This window comes from Hippocampus bargibanti, linkage group LG05 (assembly GCF_051943395.1).
Source record: "Hippocampus bargibanti isolate YZ-2025 linkage group LG05, ASM5194339v1, whole genome shotgun sequence".
In the NCBI taxonomy this organism is placed as follows: domain Eukaryota; kingdom Metazoa; phylum Chordata; class Actinopteri; order Syngnathiformes; family Syngnathidae; genus Hippocampus; species Hippocampus bargibanti.
This window is the reverse complement of record NC_142738.1, coordinates 9121272-9143026: the sequence shown is the minus strand read 5'-3', so window position 1 is coordinate 9143026 and position 21755 is coordinate 9121272. Positions and strand designations below refer to the sequence as shown.

The following is a 21755-nucleotide window of genomic DNA, read 5'->3' as shown; positions in this document are numbered from 1 at the left end:
AGTCTGTTGACTGCCTGAGCACAGATGGCGACAGAGCTGGATGAACAGACCTGTTTTTTTTTTTTTTTTTTGTCCACGTGCACCCGCATGCATATGCATGTACACGACTAATAGATTTCTACGCAAGGGTGATTTGATGCATATGAAAATAGTCCATACATACAAAATGGCACAGTGAATGAGATGCACACATACATAGTGGTCCTTCAATAATAATAATAATAATAATAATAATGATAATAATAATAATAATAATAATAATAATAATACATTTCATTTATAAGCGCCTCAACTCTCAAGGTCACTTTACAGTCACAGGATCAGTTTTTCTGTTTGTGAGCAGCGGCAGCCACATGCGCCAGCGTTCACTCAACCCGGAATAATTACTTTAAGAAAGTGTCACTTTTGTCGTACAGACATCAGGAGTCACAACCTGCTATACTCTATCACCCAAAACCTTTTTTTTCATTCCTGTTTTTCCACGGCGATGCAAAAACAGCCAGACGTAACAATTAACTCATTCACTGCCATTCACAAATTTATTCGGGAATTGAAAATGTGACAGAGCGCCATTCCCGAATTTGTACGGGTTGTGTTTTTTTGTTGTTTGGGTGCTGATAAAGCGCTGGCAATGGCCTCTAAAAGTTTTTCCCTTCCCCAAGGGGGCAGTATTTCCCTTTCTTCCATGTTAGAATTTTTTTTCCAGCTTCAGCTGTTGTTAAAGCACTCTTTAAATCAATGTGTATTGTACTGTATTTTGGACAGCTTCCCTCATTTCAAGCTCATATAACTCCAGACCCATATAATTTAAGAATTCATTTTTTTCTGATGAACGAACAAGGTCTAAGGTTTCTTACGCTGCATTGAATGTTAATGGAGTCCTAAAACTCAATATTCTGTGGGTCGTGGAATTCGAGTGACAATGATAAAAATCCTGGCACTGGAGTAAACACATTTTTTGCACATATCAGTCAGTGAACGAGTTAAAGGCTAACTGCATTTCACAGAGACATGCAAGGCCAGCCGCAATAATTAGTGCACCAGGCCGATCGATACACCTTGCAGGGGATGGGAGGTTGAACATGCAGGGGAAAAAAATGCAACCTGAGGAAGAATCATAAGAAAATGGCAAAGCGTCATCAGAACAGGAAGGAGAAATCAGTGGGAGGGATTCAATTCACCACAAGAAGACAACACCCAATATACCAATTTCATCATTGAATGAATGCACATCAAGAATGTCAAGCATTTTCAATTCACATTGCCAATATTTATAATGAATACAATGCATGAATAAACAGCAAGCGATGCAAAGTATTGATTCCTCCGCAAAAGCTACTGAGAGCCCCCGTGTGAGTAGACAGACAAGCGGTAAAGACGTGGAGACAAACGGCAAGCCGTCAAGGCAAGAAGATGGATAGATGAATGCAGGACATCGATCTTCTGAGGAAGAATGGAGCACACCTCTCCCTCCCTCAACCCCCAAGGGCGAGCGAGGCCTTTTTAGCACCATGTGAGGACGGTGTGATGATAGATTTCCGGAGACCTGTGCTACTTCGGCCATGATGCAAGATGAGCTGTGTGCGTGGGTGTGTGCGTGTGCATGTGTGTGTAACTACGACGTGGTGTGGTGTGACAGACGGTGAGTACGAGCAGTAAACAGAGCTCGATGAGAGAGGAGAGGAAGACATACTGGCTCTCCATAGCTCAGCTCCCTGCCATGAGTCTGGGAGGACAGCCATGTCCTTCCCACCCCCTTGGTCAGTTTACAGCAAGCAGGACAACATTTTCAATTAGCTTGGATGAAGCTATATATATACTGTATATCCCTGCAGCCTGATTTCAGAACCCATATTGGATAGGATGTACCTTTATTCGTCTCGCAGTGGAGAAATTTACATTTCACAGCAGCAAAGTTATGAAAGAAAGAAAGAAATAGAAAAACAAAATACAGGAGCGGCTGGAAAGGCTGCTACTCTCGGGGCGCCGTCTTGAAGTAAAAAAGAAAAAAACAAGTAAACAAATAACATGACAACAACAAGACAAAGAGAGTCATTTATTAGTGATCTAGCTATCTATTAGCGATATAGCTATCTAACTGGCGAGCTATGTATTAGCTATGTTCTTGAGCGTTTTGAAAGGCGCTTATAAATACAATGTATTATTATTATTATTAGCTATCTATTAGGTAGCTAGCTTTTCTATCTATTTGAGTTACTTCCGAGTAAATGCTGGCGCATATGGCTGCCGCTGCTCACCCACAGAAAAACTTATCATGGTGAAACATCATGGTCTTTCAGTGCGTGTATATCAAAGTACTCATTACAAAGGAATTGATTCAGTTGGATTTTTTTTACATTATTTTTTTAAATAATAAGACTGATTCATTTTCCACTGAAATAGGAAAAAATCTCCCTTCTTGAAAAAAGAATGACTGTTGGATAAAAGCAAAATTTAATGTTTTCTCTTTGGTCGGTGCCCCAGCTGTCAAATATATTCAGCGCGCAATGATACAGATACATGTCGATAGACAATGGTTCACTGAAACATGATTTCATGGATATAAATAAATTACTTTCCAAGCTCGAGATGAATCGAATGTCACTCATCCAGATGCGTGTTGGCTGCCATCCGTGGAACCGATTAGAATTCTTACACTGAAAATCCATTTGGAAAAATATATCCAGAATAATAGACAGAATATCGGACAGTTAGGACAGCGGAAAAAATCATTGGCACCGCCCTACCCACTCTCGAGGACATGCAAACTGCTAGAATCCAAACTAGGGCGCGGAAAATCCTACCGGACCCTCCGCACCCTGCCCACCACCTTTTCCAGCTACTCCTCTCAGGCAGGCACTACCGATCCAAGCGCACCAAATCCAGCAGACATTTCAACAGCCATTAACTCTTTAAACAGTAACCCAAACCGAACTGTATAGCGCCTCCTTGCATTTTTTTTTAATGATGATACTAGTGCAGCGCGTTCTACCGGAAACAAATTCCCTGTGTGTTCTACATACTTGGCAATAAAGATGATTTTCTGATAAAAGATCAATAAATATATAGAAAGTACAAATAACCCTAAATAATACAAGAGTTTTGTCCACTATGAGAACAAAGGTAGAGAAATATTACCAAACTATACCAAAGTATAATCGGCAGGTTATCATTTTAGCAAACAGCCAAATTTGAAGATGGTATATTCTAGATTTAACAAGTTTACTCTTGGTCAGTGCAAACATTTTCAATGTCCTGCGACTAAAAAAAAAGATAATGTGAAGCATTATATTAATTATACATACTTATGACTTTGTGTGTCATTTTACAGTAATTATAATTCATGGTACAAATTCAGTACTCCAGAGTGGACATTTAGAAGCCAGACCTCGGACAACAAATGCTTACATGTTACATACGAATTGTGTAATTTATGCACATTCATCATTCTGTGAAAAATTAACTCATTCACTATTCTAATGCTGTAGTAAATGACTGTTAACTCATTCACTGCCAGACCTGCAAAAATGTGTCCACTGGAGTGCCGGGGTTTTTGTCATTTTCACTCAAATTGCAGGACCCACAGAATATTGAGTATTAGGACGACATGAACATTCAACCTAGAGTAAGAAACCTTAGACTCTCTTCTTTAGTCAATAAAAAGTTAATTCCTAATTTATATGAGTATGGAGTTATCTGAGCTTGAAATGGGGGCGGATGTCCAAAACACAATGCATTACATACATATTGGTTTATATAGCGCTATAACAACAGCTGAATCTGGAACAAAGCGCTAACATGGAAAAAGGGATATGCTTTCGCCTTGTGGAAGGGAAAAAACATTGCCAGAGGCCATGGCCAGCGCTTTATTGACACCCAAACAAGAAAATACAAAACCTGAACAAATTTGGGAATGACGCTCAACGTCATATTTTCAATTCACGAATAAATTCATGGATGGCAGTGAATGAGTTAATAGACATGTTAACAATCTTTGTTATCCGATCAACTTGGACCTACCCCATTTGAATCGAGCCCCACATATTCCCCAAGTTAGCCGATATCAGTGAAATGAATAACTTCCAGGAGATTCCACAGAAAAAAAAACCTTCCGGATGTGGTTGATTAATCTTTCATTTAAATATGGAAGTACTGTATTATTTTTATTGTGACTAGTGAGCGTAATCCCATTAAGCAAGCAAGGAAATCACGATTGAATGATCAGACTTTATCCAGACATCTGACCAAACCAGCGATGGTGACTCCCAATTGCTTGTTTACATCCCGAGTGGTGTTTTTCGCCTGCAAGATGTTCATTGTCTGTTGTAATAGATGTCAGAGACCTGAGGGGCAAAACTCCACTCCAGAATTTGCCTGTCAGGTGGGCATTTGAAAAAGCGAAAACAAAACAAAACAAATAAATAAATAAAATTACCCCAGCCATCAGTTGCACAAAACAGTCAATGCATATTGATGATGCAGGTCATGGAAGAAGAATAAAACAAATGGGCGGATTTTTATGCCTCAGTTTGTGGCTGGAAGGGTCGGGGTGTTGGGGGGGTCAATTACTACTGCACTGGACAACAAAAGCTTTAAAAGCTAGCTGATTTATTGAGAATGGGTGGGAAGGGATAGATAGAGCGCAAAGATATCTACTAAGCAGTTTAAGTTATGCAGCATCACATGCTGTCTGATCGGAGAGGGGGGGCGTGATATAAGGTATATGCTCTTATCGTGTCAAGATAAAAATTGTATTGGTATTTTGTTACAATATCTATTTTGTCCATTCACCGTTATCTCCATTATTAGGACAAAAACACTCTTAAACTACTTAACCTGTGACTGCAAAGTGTCCTTGAGAGTTTTGAAAGGCGCTTATAAATGAAATGTATTATTATTAAGATAATCTTTAAGGTGTCAAAGTCAAGGCCGGGGGCCAAATCTGGCCCGCCACATCATTTTATTCGGCCCACGAAAGCAAAGCAATCTTGTGAAATTGCATGATGCTTGCTAAAGTCCAAACCAAAATTTCAAATTGCCGTATGTAAACCACAAAAAGAGTCATTATTTTTTTACTTCAAATTTGAAAACTAGTTATTTATTAATTTGTTGTGCGCTCGATATGTAATATGTGGAGGGGATTCAATATTCTAATGGCCTCCTCAAATTCATGACGGCCCACCGGGAGGAAACCGGAATTACAATGTGGCTCGCGGCAAAAAAATAGTTTGACACCCTTGTTTAAGATCAATTTTAGAAAAAATAAATTGTTTTTAATCTGGAATTTTTCCGCTTTGGTCGGAAATGGGAAAAAAATATATATATAATCTCACCATTCGATGGGGGAATATTTAACCCAATTAAAAGTAAAATTATTTTGCCCAGTGGGACAATTCTAGGTATGTTGAGTATGCCCTGTTAGTGTTAGTGGAATACTGTCTTCCTGGTCATAGTAAGAGACCTCAGCTGGAAATAGTCGTGAGCCAGGACAATAAAATTCAAGGAAATGGCTTCAATTTGGCACTTGGCTCCAGTAAATTTACAGCCACAGAGGGGCGGTAGTCCATTAAGATATCATTTGTGGAATGAAACACCTTCTGCCTCGGCCACTGCCTAAAGGACAAGGCAAGTGTTGATCGTGCCGAAGGCGAGAGGCGCTGATGTCTGTCTTTTGAGATTTCAAATGAAAAATCTAAATTCATATAAGCAGGGACTTGACATACAGTGATTATAACTCAAGGGTCTCAGGAGGGTACTTCATAAACAACAACACACAAATCAATGTTTACAACCATCATAAAAAATGTCAAACTACCAAGTCCCCCCGAAGCACAATCTATCCATAAAGTGTGTTCTTGACACGCAGCATAACAATGTGGAGCTGCTGAAACATCCAGTTCCAAACTCCACTGGTACATTTCGTCAAATATCATTTGAACATTCATGATCCTATGATCAGCTAGAGGGTGTTTTCAATATTGTATCCTATTCGGACAGTGAATCACGTTACAAGAGATATATTCTATGAAAATGGCATTCAATTATTAAATATGAAAATTAACATTTGGGCAAACAGATGAACCTACACACATACTATATCGATGGTATGCTGTGTAATAAAAACAAAGAGATCTTTCCATATATCATCAAAAAGTTCATGATGCCGCAGATCTCTCATTTTCTTTTTTGGTCTGAATAAACAAGAATGTAGGAAAGAATGAATAAAAACAAATAGAGTGAGAGAATTTTCCGGGTAAAGGCAACAGCAAATTTAATGGGTTACACATAGATACACTGGAAAGGGTAAAGAAAGCATGGATTATTCATGCCTATTCCCAAAGTAGAAAAGGCTTCTTTTTGATGAACGGTGCCCGGGGCGCTCCTTCCAACTCAATATCCACAGTCCCAGGCAGACCAGCCTCACGCTGCTGCATCCAGACAGTCAGACACCATGATGAGCCTCCCCCGCTTTCACAGACAGGGCCAGCGGCTCTCAATCTACTCGCTACAGTCAGCGATGGTGAGGATGAGGATGATGATGTGTGGTCTAAGCCAAGGTGATCCCAAATCTAAAAAAAAGGTCTCCTCAAAGAGTGAAGTCAAAGGCAATACACCTTGCAGTGGAGTTTAGGATGGTGGAGGTAATCAGCCTCATTTCGTGTGTGTCGTGTGTGTGTGCGTGTGTGTGTGTGTGTGTGTGTGCGTGTGCGTGTGTGTGTGTGTGTGTGTGTGCATTTGGGTGTGTGTGTTTGCATGTGTGTGTGCGTATGTCACCTGTATCTCTCTCTCAGATATATATATATATATATATACTGATGTATATACTGTATACAATACAATACATATTCAACATTAGCCACTTTCGCGGCGCCATCTTGAAGTCAAAAGAACAAAACAAACAAAAAAATAATAATATGAGAATACAAAGACACACACACACACACACACACACACGCACGCACACACACACACACACACGCACGCACGCACGCACGCACGCACACACACACACACACACACACACACACACACACACACACACACACACACACACACACACACACACACACACACACACACACACACACACACACACACACACACACACACAGGTAACACCTGAGTTACGACCGGGTTCCGTTCCGACAAAACGGTCTTAAGTCAAACGGTCATAAATCGAAAAGCATTCAAAATGGCTGACGCGAGGATCACGTGATCATAACTAATGACGACACGCTGGCATCTCCTTTAAAACAGGATAGTATACGATGTCAATCTGTTGTTTTTAAGCAACGTTTTCTATTGAAGACTATTATATACCAAAATGTTGACAGTTCATTTATAAATCTTATCACTTTTAGTGTCATTTTAATCATTTTATATTTCGTATTATCGATCTTTATTACTGTGAAACGGCTCTATCTACAGGCAGAATGTCCGCCCATTGTCGTTAGGTCGACCATATGAAAGAAGTCGAATCAAAGGAGGACCGACCCGTTGTGGGTCAAAGCCCATTAAGGCACGCTGCTTGCAGCCATCGACGTTGGACAGTGTTGGTCATCATGTTGTCTGGGAAATGATGATGAAAAATTGACAAATGCTGAGATTTTCACACATTCCATGTCATCTCCCAGAACTTAAGAGGCGGATACAAAGCCGGGATGGCCGACTAGCTATTCAAAAGGACCTTAGCAACAGTTGGGCCGCCGAATGGTTTCATATGACTTTGCGGCCCACCAATGATGTGGCCTTGCCGCAAAAGGGAGGAGTTATCCATATGATAGGCGTATGCAGCAGCCTTGTGAACAAAAGCGAAGAGGATTCGGGAAAAATTGCTCTGCCTTGGTCATCAGCATTCCCTTCACATTTTCTGCTGTCACTGCCAGGCTCAATAAGAGTGCTATGGGAGACTACGGTAGAATTATTCTGTCACTTTTCAGGCAGAAACCACATCGCATGAATGAACCGAGCAATTAGCGGCGGTGCACTTTATTTTTTTTAATGTGATATTAAAATCCAGTGATTGAGAATGACATTTTGCTGACAATTGTATCCAAAAACGCAACAAAGGAAACATTTCAGCGTGGATTGTGAATTATCCAATGCCATAACACAACATTTATTTTGGAATCTTCGAATGAGTGAACTGGCGACACCTAACAAAAACAGGTTTGTCAAAGATGGACCCAGACGGATGTTTTTTTCTTTTTTCAGGTCAACTTTACCCTTTGCATTGAACGTACAAAGTGAAGCTGAATTTGATGTTATTTTTTCCATGTTGCACTCTGACTGCTCAACCTCCCTAAAGGCCTGCAGCTCTGGGAACTCAATGGAGAGTCTCACCTCTTGGGAGAGTGCTGTGCGTGGGTTGGTGTTGGCAACAGCTCACTCCTGACTCCTACACCCATGGCAGCTGAGATTTTCTGTGAAATGTTTTCTCCCTGTAAAGCGTATTGTGTAATTATGCTACAAATCACAAAGAATAACCAAATCATACACAAGTTAGCCACAACATGAAATAGAGCTAGCTGCACAACCATATAAATTCGAAGGTTACGAGAAAATTAAAAAGAAAAGCCATCGTAAGAGATGATGACATTTAAACTTAAACGAATAATACTTTCTGATATCACCCTGTAATCATACTTTACAACTTTATTCACAATTTTCTTTCCTTGCGTTGTTAAGACTTCATTGTCCTAAAATCTTGTTTTTTTTCTCTTATGAGACTCTTTTGCCTAATTTTCCAACTTTTCTTTTTGTACTCCTTTCGTGGATGTGTACAATATCGACAATGGTTCCTTCCCTGTTCACACCATGTTGCTCACTTCAACTATCTAGCTAGCTATCTAGTTAACTATCGAGCTGGCTACCTAGCTATCTATCTAGCTGGCTACCTAGCTAGCCATATATTTGCTATCTATTAGTTATAGAACTAGCTAGCTATCTATTAGTTATCTATTAGTTATCTATTAGCTAGCTAACTTTCTATGTGTTTGAGTTATTCCGGGTTGAGTGAACGCTGGCGCATGTGGCTGCCGCTGCTCACCCACAGAAAAAAACGATCCTGTGACTGTAAAGTGACCTAGAGAGTTTTGAAAGGTGCTCATGAATGAAATGTATTACAGTATTATATTATTATATTATTACTATAAAAAAAGCAAGACCCAAAAACAAACAAAAATTATGCTTTTTCAAACATAATTCTCAGTCGACTTTCAAACTGGCAGTTATCAAGCCGAATGAGCCTACCAAATGAGATTAAAGTGAGTCTTTTTTCCCTTTATTCACAAGTATTTATCAGAAGCTAATTCAAACTGCATTCCACAGGAGTCAAAAATGTCGCAAAGCAATTTGTGATTCTTCGGCAAAACCTTATGAATCACAATTGCAATGAAACAAGGAGTGCAGCTCAAAATGCCAAGCTAATCACATAACCCTTTTCGAACGCGCTAATCAAATATGATCCCTTTCCCATCAGAGGCCTATAATCCCTCTTAGCGGGGGGAACGCAAGAAACGTGCCACCTGCTTCCAGTCATACAGATTGGTGCTCAAATGCCCTTGTGACATCATGATGCCCTTAATCTATTGAAGAAATGTGCTTGTCACTGCTCAATCTGAACTGGCCAGCATGAATAAATAGACCGGGCATCAATGAATCAAGGTAAAAAAAAATCAGTTTCGTTTCACTTTTGGTAGGAGCGGCTAGGCTGATTAACTCATTCACTGCCATTCACAAATTTATTCGGGAATTGAAACTATGACGTAGAGCGCCATTCCCGAATTTGTTCGGGTTTTGTTTTTTTCATGCTTGGGTACCGATAAAGCACTGGTCGTGGCCTCTTTTTCTTTTCCTTTCGGCTTTTCCCTTCAAGGGGTCGCCAGAGCGAATCAGTATCCTCCATCTTCAGAGGTTTGATTCACATAGCCTCTGACAATGATTTTTTTTTTATTTTCCACAGGAGGGCATCATTTCACTTTTCTCCATGTTCGCGCTTTGTTCCAGCTTCAGATGTTGTAAAAGCGCTATATAAACTAATATGTATGTATTTAGGACAGCTGCCCCCATTTCAAGATCATATAACTGCAGACCCATAAAAGTTAGGAATTAACACTTTTTTTCTGATGAAAGAAGAGAGCCTAACGTTTCTTACGCTGCATTGAATGTTTATGTAGTCCGAAAACACAATATTCTGTGGGTCCGGGAATTCGAGTGACAATGTATTGTATGATGAGTGACACATTTTTGCACATTTCTGGCAGTGAATGAGTTAATGTGCTCGAGTTATCATTTGGAATTGTTCCTTGAGTGTTTTTTTTTTAATTCATGCAAGTCACATATCGTCAAAATATTACCCTTGTAATATTCACTTGGAATTTTGGATGAAAAGTTGAATATTTTAGTCTTGTACACTAAATATGTAGACAAAATAGTCTTTTTAGAGTAAAAAATATACTCAACGAAATTCACCTGGTGGTGCTGGATGGAGATTAACAAAAATGTAGGATTTTCATTCAAACCCCTTTATTTTCCATAATTTTGTTTAGTTTGTTATTACTTATTATTTGTTATTATTTATCTTGTTATTACAGTAAAGTCTCGTTATATCGATATTCAAGGGAGTCCGAAAAAATATCGATATAACCGGGACTATCGATATATCCGATCCTGCGCCGAACTGCATTAAACAAAAGCCGCCAAAAGAGGTCAGCCAAGCGCCATATAAGAAACGGAGCTGGCCATTAGCTCCCTTTTTTTTGGGTGAGATGTTCCCCCAATGTTGCCTCAAAATGGCACATATAATTCTTTAATGATTGTAAACATGTATGCTTTAATCTTCAGAACTACAGTGTATTTGAAACATATTCATAACTGGATGTGTAACAAGAAAGCATATTATCCGAATCTGAAGCCATTGTTTGGATTCACAAGCAATGCAAGACGTCTTGGCGTGAAGTCATTTTTATTTGCATTTGAATAAAAAGTGACATCGGCTGTCCTTTAATACACAGTATGGAATGTTAATAATTTTCAAAATCATCGCGCTTCAGCAGACAAAACAAGAAACATTGTTGCAAAAAAACGATTGCATTCATATACAGTACAGTGGGCATGTACATAACACAACAGGGAAACTGCAACGCTTACATCTTACTGTATTATGTATACAATTTAAAAAAGTCATCAATCTTCTTCTGCTTCCCATTTTTAACTTTTAACACAAACACTTCAATCTCGTCTGCTACACACGAGCTAGCGTCTGAAAATGAAAATGGCTCTGCTACACGGGTGCTGGGCACGTAACCAAGTCACCTGACCAAGTCGACCAATGGCGCGACTGATGGCGTGACACGTAACCAAGTCACCTGACCAAGTCGACCAATGGCGCGACTGATGGCGTGACACGTAACCAAGACACGTGACCAAGTTGACCAATAGCGCGACCGATGGCGGCTCATGTGACCAAGTCGACCAATGGCGCGACCGATGGAGGCCCACGTAACAAGACACGTGACCAAGTTGACCAATGGCGCGACGGATATATCGATATAAACAACAAAAATGGCCGGCGGGGGATGAAAAGGAGCACCGTAATAACCGGATTATCGTCATAACCGGGTATCGTACTAAACGGTACTAATTATACATAAAAAGACTAGAAATGTGCAAGGGAAATGAAAATAGTATCGTAATAAGCGGCACTATCGATATAACCGATATCGATATAACGAGACTTTACTGTATTTGGATTTGGATTTGCCTTTATTAGTCTTGCAGTGGAGAAATTTACATTTCACAGCACCAAAGTGAATTTACTATGATTATTTATTTATTATTTAGATTATATAAAATATGGCCTCAAATAAATATTTTATTTTGTATATTTCGATTTCATATTTTTTATATTGTTGCGTGATTTAAAAAAATATTTGTAATTTTACGCATTACTACAATACACTAGGTAGTTTGGACTTATTTATTTTATTTAATTATTTATTTACATATTTATTATTTTTTTAATTTTGAAGGGGGATAGATCCTTTGGACTCATTTTTACTATTAATTGAATCACCTTATGACAGAGTAACAGAAGTCTTTGTTTTTTTTATTTTTTTGGGGATACTCTGCCTCGCACTGATCAAATTTTAAAGACATCTGCCGGGGTACGTGAGTGGAAAAATAGATTAGTAGTTCATCCTTGGCAGTCATTTATGACCAGCCCGTTTACGGTAACAACAATTGCTTAAAACACGGATGCCAGCCTCAGAATGCATTAATTTTGACACACTGTGAACCCAGATGATCAAAAGTGCCAGAGAGGGAGGAGAAAAAAAAAGGTCATTAAATTTGCAGCCTCTTTCCCTGCTTCACCGGCTGCTTACGGTAAAGGGACAGCAATCCATGACGGGAAGCTTTTACCCTCAGCACATTTTTGTTTCTCATTCACCTTCTATTAACTCATTCACTGCCATTCACAAACGTATCTGGGAATTAAAAATACAATGTACAGCGCCGTTCCCGAATTTGTTCAGGTTTTGTTTTTTCTTGTTTGGGTGCAGATAAAGTGCTGGACATGACATCTGGCACTGTTTCCCCTTTTTTCCATGTTAAGTCATTTAAGACAGAATTAGAATAGTAGCAGTGTAGTATGTAGGACATTCAGACACTTCTTAAAGTGCACGAGGTCATGAATATATATTTTTATGACCAAATTACACTGCAAGACCCTTTTAGATCTAAACAAAATGACTAGATTTAATGACACTGCGTTGCATGTATAGATTTTGGGACATCAATTCGCTCTCCTGATGGATTGTCACGTTCATACATGGAGCCCCCCCGACTACCCCAAATCTGTCCTTGAAGAGTGAAAAGCAGACCTTGATTCCTCACACCTTGATTCGCAGGGGGAGAGTGCTGGTCGAAAGAAAATGGCAGAGGCAGTTTGCCATCAGTGGGGGCAGCATCCGAGTAGCTGCAGCACTTCAAATGGAATGTGAGGTTTTCAAGCCATATAAGTCATAAATATTTTATCTGCCAGCAGCTTTGAGGAGACGAGAGGGGGCAGGCCAAACAGGCATCTGCCCCGCGCTTCTGGGCTTCGAACACCAAACCGCAGCTCTCAGAGACAAAAGGTACAGATGGGGGAGGGAGATCTTGAAATGTGAAACACCAACCAAAATCTTTTGTTTACTAAAATTGAACAAAATACCGTTATTGTCACGCATTTCATGACAACTGAGTGGCAGATGTCACACATAAAATATCCTGTAACTGTAAAGTGACCTTGAGAGTTTTGAAAGGTACTTATCAATGAAATGTATTATTATTATTATTATTATTATTATTATTTAAAAAAATGTTTTCCAATGCCATTACAAATTACCTAACCTTTGAAATTACAACTACAATTAATCATTCATGAGCTTCCAAAATCGTGTCCACTCCAGTGCAAGGATTTTTGTCATTGTTACTTGAATTCCATGACCCACAGAATACTGAGTTTTCGGACTACATAAATATTCAGTACAGTGTAAGAAACCTTAGACTCTCTTCTTTCATCAGAAAAAAAAGAGTTAATTCCTAAATTATATGGGTCTAGAGTTATATGAGCTTGAAATGAGGGCAGCTGTCCAAAATACAATGCAATACATACATATTGGATTATATAGCGCTTTAACAAAAGCTGAAGCTGGAACAAAGCGTGAAAAGGGAAATGCAAAGAAAGGAAATGCAGCCCCCATATAACATCGGCAGAGGTCTGGCCAGCGCTTTATCGGCACCCAAGCAAGAAATGCGCTTAGAAACAAAATGCATTATTATTATGATTATTATTATTATTAGAGTTTAAGATGGAACGAAGGATTATATAGCGCTTTAACAACAGCTAAAGCTGCAACAAAGCACTAACATGGAAAGAAGGAAATGCTGCCCCTTTGTGGAAAAGAAAAAACATTGCCAGAGGCCATTGCCAGCGCTTTATCGGCACCCAAGCATGAAAAAAAAAAAAACAACAATTTGTGAATGGCGCTCCGTGTCATATTTTTAATTCCTGAATAAATTTGTGAATGGCACTGGATGAGTTGAGACAATGCGTTTTATTTATACATTTTTTTAATGATTATTTGAAGACACAAAATTGTTCATCGGTGTGAACGGTAACATTTTAATAATAATAATAATAATAATAATAATAATAATAATAATAATAATAATAATAAAAAAAAATCATTTATAAACGCCTTTCAATACATTTGTGTCCTGAAAATGGCTGTACACCAATCAAGGGTGTATTCCATTTCTCGCACACCGTCAGACAAAATAAGTTACAAAACTTGGATAGAAACATTCAGATGAAGGCATAATGTAACCAAACACGACCAGTGTATTTAAAAAATACATGGGGTGCCATCTTATGACACCTCACCATACCAGTCAAAATAACCTAAGAATGTGTTTTCGCACGTCAGTGTCAATATTCTAAGTGTGTGAAAAATGAAAAATAACATGTTTTCTGAGTGCTCAATTCTAACACAATTACATTACTGCTCCTGCTTTGTTTGGCTACACACTTAAATCGTGTCACAAGCATTTTAATTTGGATTGGCAGTTCAGGATGAAAGTTCAAGTACTGCAAAAAAATAAAATAAAACTGATAGAGTAAAGAATTGGTGATCCAAGACCTGAACAAAGCCTGCTCTTATGCATGCATGAAGTCATACTTGTTCCTAAGCAACAGGCTATTTCACAACACATGCTGCAGCTTTTCAACAGGTTTCAAGAACATGATGCGTCAATCCCATCAGATGTCAACCTTGAACAAGTAGCTCTGCCTGCTTCTTGATGGAAGTCGTCTGGATAATTAGCGCTGCACAATGAAGCCGCATTCTTCTTCACCGCAAGGTCTTCCTCAGTACCGCATGAAATCAACATTCCCCTGCACATCCTGCTGTTGCCAGGCACGACCCCAGTTGCCGGGTTTCAACGGTTATGATGGGAGATGATACTTTTTTTTTCAAAAAATCTATATATTTTTTTTTTGTAAAATGCCCCCCCAAAATAATGATATAGTGAGCACAATTATTTTTTACTTATTGTGCATGTCTTTTGGGTGATTATATATTGTAAAAAATATTTTGGACGTCCATGTGCAAGTGTCATAATTTTACAAAGAAATAGTAATAAATGACAAAGTAAAATACATAAGGTGCTGTTGTTTTTTTAAACTCATTCACTGCCATTCCCGAATTTATTCAAGATTGAAAAACATGACGTGGAGTGCTATTCCCGAATTTGTCACGGTTTTTTTTTTTCTTGTGGGGGAGGGAGGAGTGCAGATAAAGTGCTGGTCAGAATCAGAAAAGCCTTTAGTCATCCCATAATGGGGAAATTTGCAAATAGCAATGTTTTTCCCTCCCATGAGGGGGCAGCATTTGCCTTTTGTCCATGTTAGCGTTTTGTTACAGCTCCAGTTGTTGTTAATGCGCTATATAAATCAATATATGTATGTATGCATTGTACTGTATTTTGTACATCTGCCCTCATTTCAAGCTCATACAACTCCAGACCCATATAATTTAGGAATTAACTCTTTTTTTTCTGATGAAAGAAGAGAGTCTAAGGTTTCTTATGCCGAATTGAATGTTTTTTGTAGTCCTAAAACACAATATTCTGTGGGTCCTGGAATTCAAGTAACAATGACAAAAACCCTGGCACTGGAGTGGACACATTTTTGCACATCATCTGGCAGTGAATGACTTAAATTTGTGACATATCAACATTAACGTTTGAGGACACAATTTGATATTTCTCAAGATATGAATCAAGATAGAAATCTGTCCAAAAATACAGGTAACATCCGACTTACGACCGAGTTCCGTTCCGACCAAAGGGTCGCAAGTCAAAATGGTCGTAAGTCGAAATCCATTCAAAATGTTGAATGGAGACTCGGAGGCTAAATGACTCGCAAACTCCCCCTCTTGAAATGTTAAAAATAGTGGTCGTGGTCGTATGTCGCGCCGGTCGTAAGTCGGCTGTTACCTGTAGTTGACAAACATGCAAGCAGGCCAATAAAATTTTCTTCTTCTTCCCAAAAAAACATATATTCCAAAGTACTTTACAGTCACACAAAGGCCACCCGTAGGACAACATAGATTCAACGGTATTTACAAGACAAATACGTACCATCAATTCTCATGAGCTCATCCTTGACTACAATATGCAACCTGGGTATTGATCTATATTCAGTTGATTTATGTGATTTGACTTGAACATTTTAACGGCACGTTAAAGATGTAGCACTGTTAATTTTCTTGTACTACAGGAGCAACACATGCTTTATTTTACTTTTTGACACAATTACACACAATTGTTGTGTGTTTATACATATCGGTGTATTTAGATATAAAGATGTCAAGCAGTGACAGTTAATCCCAGAAAGTATTGAGTTTGGTTTTGGGATTTGATGGAAAAAAAAATAACTATATGATCCTAGTGCTGCCGTATCACATCACTGGCTCAATCACTTGCGGAAAAGACTCTAAAGTAATTCTCAGCAAGCTATGTTATAAGAACAAGGTGTGGGGGGAAGAGAAAGCAGAGAAAAGGTATGGGATATGGAGGTTTACATCTGTTTGCTGCCTTCTGACCCTGAGCAATTACGTGGAGCTGAGGTTTTCTCGGATTCAACCTGTCAATCTCAAGTCATCTCAGCACAGGAGAAGAGTCAATAATGGCAACAGAAATTGAGCCATGTTCTTATATCCTTTAAATGTGGTTTAACCAAGAATGTAAGTTCCAAAAAACAAAAACAAACAAACAAAAAAAAAAAAAACGGGATGAACAGCACTCGCACACACAGCCACACACTCTCACACACACACACACACACACACACACACACACACACACACACACACACACACACACACACACACACACACACACACACACACACACACACACACACACACACACACGCGCACACACACACACACACACACACACACACACACACACACACACACACGCGCGAGTCGGGACAATGGAGCATCGATCATTGTCTGCAGCGGAGATGCAAATCACTGCAGATTATTTGCATGACTTGTACTTAATCGCCGTCTAAATGAAGCCGGGCGATATTAAATTGTCCAGCAGCGTGTCCACAAGCGCTTAGAGAGATGAGACTGATAGTTACCACGACGACAAGTGAAGACTGATAGATGCTGGCCGTGCTTACTCAAAGTGAAAAATGTTAACAATTCAATTCTTGCTTGCAGAAGCAGTTTTATGATGATAAAACCAAAATGTGGGTTAGCGGGCAGCCGTGTGGTTAGTAAGATGAGGTGTGAACAAGAACATAAAAATAATAAAAAGAATGATGACATTTTTTTAATTAAAGGAAAACCGACACCATTTTTTTGTTTCCTAACTGACATCAGAAAAACGTTTTATAGCATCTAAAATACCCAAAACGCGCAGTATATATTTTTATTCAAATGCAAAACACCAATAAAAATGACTTAAAGTGTCCAAAATCTGCAAAAAATTGAGCTGCGAATTGGGCAATTTCATAAAGTCCATCAGAAGTCCATCAAAAATCAGATTCCAAACTATCCTTTTACGAATGAAATGAACAATATTAAATTTCAGTTCATTTCAGAATCACGTGTTGCCTGTCAATACCCGAATGAGGTGAGGTGCTTGGTTACGTGCCAAAGCACCGAGTCACTGCTTGAGCTCAGCAAGATAATCACATAATGAAAAAGAGTTGTCTGAATCAAACCACAAGGAGTATGATACTGAAAACCAAGAAGGTGGAACTCAGATATGACAGGAAGTACTGCAAGCCTATGCCACACCCCCTGGGTTTCCATGACGAGATTATCGTGTCACCTCACTGGGAAATACGAGTCACTCGTGGGTCTGATGTCCATTGTAGGAATCAATGTGATGATGTCACGGACAATGAGAAGTTCCATCAAAGGAAATCCGTATTTTCTACACTATAAGGCACACCTAAAAGCCTTATTTTTTTTTTCAAAAGTTGATCATGCGCTTTATAATCCAGTGCGCCCTGTATGGGAATAACTTTTAAAATATTTTATTCATTGAATGTGCACTTTAGAATCCGGTGTGCCTTATACATTGTAGAAATACAGTATTATATTCACATTTACATACTTCTCAATCCATTGTTGGTAGTTTTTTTTGATGGATGCTAAATTAATTTATTTCAGTCGCAGTCTCTGTATTTATTGATTTATTGATACATGATTTACTGCAATACTGCTGGCTCTTCTTGCGGATGTTAATTTCTGCAGATGCGTCTCGATAATTTTGAATATTGTTTTCTTTATTTCACTTGTTCAATTCCAAAATTCAAAGTTGATTTGTTGCTATCGTTTTGGCACATGACAATTCCCAAATTTTAAAAAAATATTTTGATTCCCAATGCTATTTCAGCTTTTTGTTTTCATTATACTGTGTATAGATAAAGAAAAACAATCAACTCATGAAAAATGTCATCTCATATACTGTATCATGTCAGTTTTCTCATTTGTGTGTGCCTAACGGTGTTTCTGTGCTGTCTCATCAACAGTCTCAGGCAATAGAAGGGGTTGAAAAACATCTGTTGATTTGGATTAATAAAAAGCAGCTGGCAGGGGACAGTGTGAGTGAGGGTATTAACGAAGAGAAAGCTCGGCAACTTCTCTCGGATATCAAGAGGCAACTACATCAACGACCATCACATAGGACAATAGCACATTTATCATACATAAAATGAGGTATAGTTTGTGTAGTTTGTAGGCGTATTTAGAAGAAAATTATGTTTGATGGGGACTCGGGAATGGATCATTCTCATTTTTAATGGTTTCTTATGGGCAATAAATGTTTGGCAGACGAACTTTTCGCCTTACACACACTTACTGGGAACCAATTAAGTTCGTGAGCAGAGGTATCACTGTATGTCATTCATTGACGGTGCACTTTATTATCCGCTGCACCTTATAGTCCAGAAAATACAGTATATATCAAATTTAGCAAATAATTGCAATTATTGTCTTTTTTATGTAAGGGTCGGGGGAAATACCTATGAAAGTATACCCTGTAAATAATACCCTTTATGATATAACACCCTGTTCAATAATATAACTTCCTAATTGTAATGTACAGGTAGTGTACTATATCAGATTTTTTCTCAATTATTTCTTCCAACTCTATCGGCACCAGTTCAAGAATTTCCCATCTATGTTATTTAGACATAAACCTATGTTGACTTAAAATCTGATTTATGGCGGCTGGCAGCCTCATTCCGGTGTCAGATGAACCGGCTCTTTGTTCATGCGGCGACATGCGGAGAGCAGCCTTTTCGCTAATGGAGGCCAGCATGACTGATCTTTGCGGGGGACCTTTGCAGCGCGACGGCAATGTCTCAATGGGATTGACAGAGATGAGAACACACTCGCATTCCTGTCCGCTCAGCCATTTGGGACAAAGCCTTTTTTTGCTGTTTTTCTTTTAAATAAATCCCCCTGATGACCACCTCCCAGTCTTCAGAGCAATCACTGCAATTTATTTATAGTGACGTACAGGAGTCACAGGGAAGCTTCCATTGAAAACATGGGACATTAAGAAACGTAAAATATGACAACGGAGAGGACAAAGCTTCAACAATTAGTATACTCAGTTCCCAATTGAATATTGTGAAAGAAAGGTGACGTAACACAGTGGGGTAAGCATGACCTCGTTCTAGCTTGTTTGGAAAGCGTTGTAGCCATAAAAATCATAGTTAATGATTATTTGTCTGAAACAATAAAGTTTATCAGTTTAAACGATAAATACAGCCAGTCCGGAAAGTATTCAAAATGCTTCATTTTCCCGCATTTTATGATGTTACAGCCCTATTGAAAAAAGGAATACATTCTATTTTTTTCTACACAAAATACATGATGACACCATGAAAGAAGTTTTGGGTAGAGTTTTGAACATTTATTAAAAAAATAAAATAAATAAAAATCACCAAAAATGAGCTCTGGTTCATCCTGCTTCCACTGATCAACGTTTAGTTGATTCTACAGCTTATTGGGAGTCCATTGAAATGAAGGAAAAGTGAAGCGTTCTGAATTCTTTCCAGACTGACTGTATCTTGTCTTTGTAGTGCGTAAAATGAAATATAGGTGGAAATTGATTTGCAAAACATCTCAACTTTTTTATTTGGGTTTGTATTTGCCAGTCAAAAATATTCCATCGACACTCACTCATAAAAATTACCAGGAAGTCTTTTTTTTAGATGATAGAGTTATGGCTTGACAATATTTACCTAACATGTCTGTCAATATTTTCAGATTGGGATGGTCATTTCCTTTGAAATTCACTTTATGTTATTTGTAACATTTTTTTGGGACTGAGCAGGGAGGATGTGACACGCCGCTGCTGGTAAGGCGTCTGTCTCAGACTCATTTCGGCAGAAAAAAATGTGAATGTCAAACCTCTGTGAACAGACATCTGCAGACTCACTCTGCGACCTCATTATTTATCAGGACCAATCAAGCAGCAAGACCAGGATGGGAGAACCACCTCTCTTTGAATGTGGTTGTTTCTATATTTAACTCACTCACAGCCATTGACAAATTTATTCGGGAGTTGAAAATATGACATAGAGCGCCATTACCGAATTTGGACAGCGGCCCTCATTTCAAGCTCATATAAATCCAGACCCATATAATTTAGGAATTAACTATTTTTCTGATGAAAGAAGACTGTCTAAGGTTTCTAACGCTGTATTAAATGATTATGTAGTCCTAAAACTCAATATTGTATGGGTCCTGGAATTCATGTGACAACGACAAAAACCCTGCCACTGGAGTGGACAGATATTTGCACATGTCTGGCAGTGAATGAGTTAAGGCACACCACATTATAAGACGCTAAACTGGAGGCAGGGGTTATGCACAATTTCTTCTAGAGGGGGTAATGGAATCGGTGGCTGCTGACAGACCTGTTGTGGCTCAATATTACTTCACATGTAAAGCACACCTGTGTACAAGGCGCAGGGTCATCTTTTGAAAGAAATCAAGGCTTTTGGGTCTCCGCCTTATACACCGGAAAATACGGTATATATTCTGCTCATAGACTGACACGTGTCTTTGTCCTTGAGCATTAGACCTGCCTACAGCTGATATTGCTGATTTGCCATATTTATGTTCATACACATGTATGAAAAACACACTATGATCATAATCTGTGAATGCAATCTGTAACCACACACCTCCAACACACACACACACACACACACACAAGCACGCACATTCATACATAAAATATGCAATCGTACAAGTCCATATGATCAGACAAACTCATCAGCACTTGCTACCCTCAATTAGCTCCTGTGGGATATTTTGGCAAACCTCCAATTTTGAAAGCAATTACTTTAGACAGGCTGGGCAGAAATTTTCATCTCATAATTAAAAACGTGGAGATGTGAAACATGCAAATACCACATCCATCTTGCATGTGCAGATTTTTCTCATCATATGAAAGTGGCAGGATAAATGTCTATGTACTGGAAAATACATTTGGTTTCTGCTATCTAATTGGCTGTGTAATTAAAAGGTCAAAACATTGGCTTAGAGAGTCGAAAAAAATTGAGTCAATTGTTATGACTGAGCAACATCTGTACACAATAGCAAAAGCAGAGAATTTTACTTCTACTAGATCCTTCAACAACACACACATTAAAATGGTCAGAC

General features: G+C 38.7%; 1 long non-coding RNA gene across 1 annotated transcript in view; it reads right to left on the bottom strand.

Moving 5' to 3' along the window:
* Positions 1-6254: 6254 nt before the first annotated feature.
* Positions 6255-21755, bottom strand: part of LOC148897794 (uncharacterized) — an 18765-nt gene continuing 3264 nt past the window's right edge. Inside the window, exons 3-4 of the long non-coding RNA XR_016114956.1 lie at positions 8344-8441; positions 6255-6569 (exon numbers count right to left, since the gene is read on the bottom strand). This is a non-coding gene — a long non-coding RNA (uncharacterized LOC148897794). The remainder of the gene's footprint in view (positions 6570-8343; positions 8442-21755) is intronic.